Source organism: Mustela nivalis, assembly GCF_964662115.1.
Source record: "Mustela nivalis genome assembly, chromosome: 3".
NCBI lineage: Eukaryota > Metazoa > Chordata > Mammalia > Carnivora > Mustelidae > Mustela > Mustela nivalis.
Window position 1 is genome coordinate 132,138,261 of NC_139022.1, and position 6,000 is coordinate 132,144,260.

Below are 6,000 nucleotides of genomic sequence, written 5' to 3' on the forward strand. Positions count from 1 at the left end.
AGTAACTCGGAACAATTTTTTTAATGTGGTTAAAGTAAGGATTCATTTAGGATAGAACTACTGTACGGGAGTGTTGGGGGATTAAAATGAAAGGAAATAGAGGAAAGGTGCTTAGAACACTGCCAGGCACAGGGTAAGTGGTCGAGGAATCTTAACTCAAGAATTTCTCATCTCATTTCCTCTTCTCTGCAAGCTGTGCAACACTTCTAAATCTTACCCCAAATTCCTTCTCTAGTCTTTGACTCCTCCTTCTCTTGCTGCTTCCCTATCTTCAAAGCCAAAGAAACCATTTTAAAGAGGGGGAAAAAAAAGTCAGGAAGAGATTGTGAACCAGAACTCTGGGTTCAAGTGGGAAGATGTCTAGGAAAACATAATTTTTCTTCATACACACATAAGACACTGTACTCATCTCATTTTCTTCACCACTGTTGGAAGCAAGCTCCGAATAACAATTAAGAATAGGAGCTTTGGAATCGAAGGCCTCTGGGTTTGAATCCTTGCTTCTTTGAGACCACAGCAAGGTTCTGAAGTTGATGGAATCACAGCTGCCTCTTCTCTAAAGTGTCATTGATGATGACCTCCCCTTCGGGTTATGAGGTTTAAAGTCATGAATACTACAATGTGGGGGCCTGGAGGAAGTAGTTGGGAGTGACTGCAAGTCACAGTTATTCTGTTTTTGTAGTGCTACCAAGAGCTGAGACGAGATGGGAAGAGAACATCAAGGTAGAGACTGCCCAGCCTTATCCCAGGTTCCTAGAAAACCTACTTTCAGCTTTGTCCCTCCCACTGCAGTCCCTAGAACTTAAATTTTTAGCCTACTGACCCTTGCTGTTTTACCCAGAGTCAAAGAATCCATCCTTTTCCTAAAAGCTAAGAAAGATGGGAAAAACAAAGCCTAATTTACAGGTTGTCCTTCTCTGAGCTTACAAAAAGACCCTCAGAGGGCCCACGAGCAGAGGACAGGGGATGGGGTGGGAGCTCAAAAGCAGAGAGGAGGGGGTGTGGGTCCCCAGGCCCCTACAGCAGGCCTTCTTCCAAGTCTAATTGCAGCACATTCTTGAGATCTGCCGTCATTCATTGAGCCATGATGCAAATGCCTCAGCATTATGGGTGGAGAGGAGTAAGCGTATCTATGAAAGACACACCAAAACATATGCTGACCCCTTCAAACCTATGACCATATTCTAAGTGGAGCCAAACTAAATGAAATCAAGGTCTCTGTCCAGCATTTGAGAGCCAGTGAAAATAGGAACTTAGTGTTTCTCTAAATTCACAGAGTATATTACCTTAGTCATAAAATTGGGGACTTTCAAATCTAATTTGTTCAGCACTAGTGCTGTTGAAGGCTGGGCAGGGTTCCAAAAGAAATCACCTCCACGCAAACAGAGATTAGCAGCTCTCCACTGGAGACATATGGGAATGATTCCCTATAATCTCCAGTAATTGTGGCTGCATTACATTCAAATCCTGTTTTCAATTTTCTTAAACTTCTAGACTGATTGTGTTATTAAATCATGCTGGCTGATGTGTTTAATAAGGACCTATTAAATGTTTATAAAATTAGGGAAATAAATATGGGCTTTTAGTTGGATTGCCCAATGGATCTGGTAACCTATTGTTAAAATAACAGCCCTGCTTTAAAACTGGGTCTCCTGACTACATACATTGGTCCTCGCTTTAAAACACCAACCCAACATTCAAGCAGAGCTGTTTATTCTAACACTCCATTTGCAAAAGAATTTGGCTCCCCCGTCCCCTTCCACCCCACAAAGAAAGGCGTAGGTTCAAAGAAGACCAACTAAATGCAAGATGTGGTGTCTTGGCTGACAAGAAATGTCACCTCACCTCCACTGAACCAGCGATGATACTGATTTCCAGAGAAGACCCAGAGAGACCAGTTTTGTTGTGGTGGTTATCGTTCGAGACTTCCCCTGGCCTAGTTTCAAGCTGGAAATGGCACTGAAGTTCTCCAAGGCCTTCAGCAGGAAGGTTGGATCAATCTTTAGAGGGGGAAGGAAAACTTGGCTAGGATTTATACAGCAGGGAGAGACAATGAATAAAATCCCTTCTTCAGAGGGGCTTACTTGGGAATGACTCCCCCGTCGCATCTCGGTGATCACAGATGATTTGAGTGTAGTTCTCTGTGACATGGCTCAGATGAGCTCTGTAGCCTCTGCCTCCTGGCATTTAAAAGCGAAGACTAGAAATGCCTGCAGAAGAGATCCAGACACGGCTGGGTCGTGCCTTCTTAAGACAGAAGGTACGGAGTGCCCATGACGCTGGGCTGCTGGGCAGGGGAATTTGTATCCAGCTCTGTATTCAGTGCTGTTCTGACCTGGGAAAAGCATTTCCTTATCTTTGAAATGGAGATGTCAACAGTATCCACACCTCTCGGGGCTATCATACAGATTAAATAAGACCGTAACAGGGGTGAACTGTGGTGTTCTGGCTCCTGGTAAGGGCCCAAAGACGGTTACTGAAAAAATGAGAAGTGAAGAAGTGGAAGTCACGGTCCAAACTGTGATCTCTTTAAAGTGCTAAAAATAATTACTATACTATGTTAAAAATAAATATTAATACAATATTAACCGTCTGAGTGCACTCCTAAGTGTGGCATTAAACACAGTATTGCATGACTCTCGTCCAAAGCAATTCCCTAACACGGACACAAAACCATAACTTCAGTCCTCCCTGCCAAAACGCTCTCGGCCACCTGGCCTTAAACCACAGTTTCCTATACCCTCGACCACAGCTCCAGTAATTCTGTTATCTTCAAGGCAAACGCAAACCCCACTTTCTTGGACGACTTAACCTTTGAGTTTCCCCTAAGGAGGAGGAGGGCAATTAAACAATCTTTCTGGCACTTAAAACAAAACAAAACAACAAACCACATCATTATCTTGGTATAAACACACCCCCTTAAAATATTCTAACAACTGTGTACCAGCCCCCCGCACTCGCCCACTGCTGCCACCCCCCATTCCAGAATATTGTAAAGCGACGTGAGAGCTGGCCTGGTTCACATTAGGGGCTCTGAAAGGTTGGAGGAGAATTGGATAGAAGGTTAATATTTGGCAGAACCTTGTAAATGACCTGATTGTTATTTTATATTGCCTACAGTCTCCAAATCACTGCTGTTTGCCAGAAAGGCCCCAAGTGTGGCCAGGTAGTTATACACAACAGTGTCACAAGCCAGCTCCGTGGAGGGACGCACTTACTCGTGTGTGTGTGTGTGTGTGTGTGTGTGTGTGTTTTTCGTGAGTGCACAGGCACCCGCTGTCTTAACTTACACCCAGCCAAAATACAGCAGAGACCCCAGCACAGCAATTATTTTTACGGATTTTTTTTTGGTTTGCCCTCAGGGGACCTTCTCCCAGTTTAATTGTCTAAGGGGATTGTTTCCTTGTGGGATTTTATTTCAAAATGTTCCTGTTAAAATTTCTTTCTGAGGGGGAAGGAAAGAGACGCCGGATTTTTTTTTTTTTCTTTTTAAATCTTAAACACATAAAGCCACAATCACATCAAAATTCACCAAACTGTGTATCCTAAAATTAATAGAGGTGTTTCGTGATGCATAGATTTTTAAATTATTTGTCTAAAGATATGTTTAGAATTGATTATATTAAAGGTGTATAAATCTTGGGTTCCCTGCCCCCACTCCTGCGCCTTGGAAATGAATTCGAGCAAACCAACTGAATTTTAAGTTAAGACAAACAGGGGGCGAGATCATTTGTCTCCAGTTATACATGAAATAGCTTATAATAGCGGATGCTGAGTTCATGAAGTCTATGTTCGACCCCCTTTGATATAAATTCCATCATCAGCTCACAAAGAAATTGTGTTTATGCATAAGACAGTGCTCTCTAACATGAACTCCTATAAATTATGAGAACAGAAAATCCAAATTTATAAGATGCCATTTCTGGATTTATTTTTAATGCTCTCTCCTGCATATTACCAAACAAATGCCACATTAGCAGAGGATGAAAGGCTTTTTACTGGCATAAGCTATAGCCATGAAATTCACAGCACAGGCTGGGGGACTGTGAATGAAGAAGCAAAGAGAAAGTAGGAGAGGGACCAGCGCTTCTGAGTGCTTGGGAGGTCTGAAGTCCTGCTATTGGCTTCCCTACAGACAAAGCGGTATTTTCCTTTGAAAGAAGATGCCTGCCCTGATCTATTAATGATAGTAAGCATAGGTGATTGTTTTTGTTTCCTAAGAAATAAGAGTTTGTATTTCACTTCCAAACACCACCCAGTAGGGTCAGATCCGATCCTCTTGTGCATCTTTCACTAATTCATTCAATTATTCATTAATTCATTTTCTTCATCATTTGTCAACTGTTTAATATGTATCAACCGTTCATCTAAGGAACTGAGGACATGGACTCTAGCAAGAAAAGCAATACAGGGTAGTAGTTAGAGCACAAGCTCTGGAGTCCGAAGAAATAATAATAATAATATTGGCTAACATTTATTGAATGTCTACTTAGAGCCTGTCACCATTCTAAATTTTTACATGTGGTAACTCATTTAACCTCCTCATATCCCTATGAAGCTGGACACTTTTATTTATTTTGACAGCAAGAAAACTGAAGTTAAAAGTAGGTTCTCATAGTTAGCAAGGAGTAGAATGAGCATTTGAACACATGGCTTCAAGGCCAGGAGATTTAATCACTAGGTTGAAAGGAGTAGGTGTCCCTAAATCAATCAGCCAATCAATCAATCAATCATCAGTCTTCCAGCTCTACTCTTCATTGGCCATGTGACCTTGGCCAAGTTGGTTAACCACTCAGTGCCTCAGTTTCCCCAACTAGAAAATGAAGATAATAACAGTACCTGCGTTACATTGTGAAGTCAAAGATTAAGGGAAGAGTTGTCTGTGCACAGCACCTACGATAGTCCCTGGCACAGGAGTGTGCTTGTTGTTGGCTCTCAATGTTTCTTACTATCGTCATTATTTGATAAATCTCTCGCTCATTACACACAAAGGATGCATTAAGACATCAGGATTTAATTCTTTCATGGAATCTGTTTAATGAAGGGCCAGATTCAAACAGTTATCAACCAGTAGATGTAGGAACAAGGTCAACTGACTGGTCCAAGGCAAACCACCAGAATGGCCAAGTAAAATCACTGCAATCATTTTGTAGTTCAAGAGAGGTTTGGGGGTTGTTGGTAGGTGGGATTCAGTGGTGACCTCTGAGGTCAGGCAATGACCCAAGTCTCCATGTTGTCCCCTTCCTCCCCAGTTGTTAGTCTCCTTTCAGGAAAGGCTTGAAGCAGTGCCTGTGAGCACTTAAGACTTTCGATTGTGTCCTCTTTTTAAAAAATCCAAAACTCATGAGGGCAAGATGTTAAAATATCAAAATACACAAGAACACTCAAATAAATGGCAACTATTCAGTAATACCTCATTCTGACCAAGGTTTGGACACCCACCCTCTTGGGTCTCTGTCTTCAGAAATCAACTATTGTTTGTTGACTGTCTTATCTTCTGTCTCAGACAGAGTTCTTGGTGGCAAGCAACAGAAATTAAACAGGGCTGATTTGTGCAGAAAAAAAAATATATATCGAAAGGATATAGGATAAAACGCTGGGGAACCAAAAAACTGCTATCCTGGAAGATGAACCACAACCCACCACAAAATGGTGTGAGCAGGACCATGCTTTCTTCAGCATTGAGCACTCTGTCTGGAACTTGTACACCTGGACCAGGCAGTCCTGGAGATCATCTTTCTTCTGCTTTCCTGCAAAGTACATTTTGCTGTGCTCACCATCACTGCCAAAGAATTTCCCACAGTTCCTGCATCTTTGCAGCTCTATCCTCGGGCATGACACCAGGAGTAAGTACATATGATTGACCAAGCTTAGGTGCATGCCCTCGTTGACAGGGGAGTCTTGAAAGCAAGTTTCTGGTATTTTTAGATTCTGTAGATGGAAAAAGACTTGGCCTGTCTCTAAATCTCATAATGTGAAGGACTGCAAAATAACAGGGAA

At 42.1% G+C, this 6,000-nt stretch overlaps 1 long non-coding RNA gene across 2 annotated transcripts in view; it reads right to left on the reverse strand.

Annotated features, from left to right (window-relative positions):
* Positions 1 to 2,442, reverse strand: part of LOC309861773 — a 75,107-nt gene extending 72,665 nt beyond the window's left edge. Inside the window, exon 1 of one of the 2 annotated variants that reach the window (XR_014310195.1) lies at positions 1,846 to 2,442. This is a non-coding gene — a long non-coding RNA (uncharacterized lncRNA). The remainder of the gene's footprint in view (positions 1 to 1,845) is intronic. The other variant, XR_014310196.1, reaches the window with a different exon arrangement.
* Between the last annotated feature and the right edge of the window lie 3,558 nt (positions 2,443 to 6,000).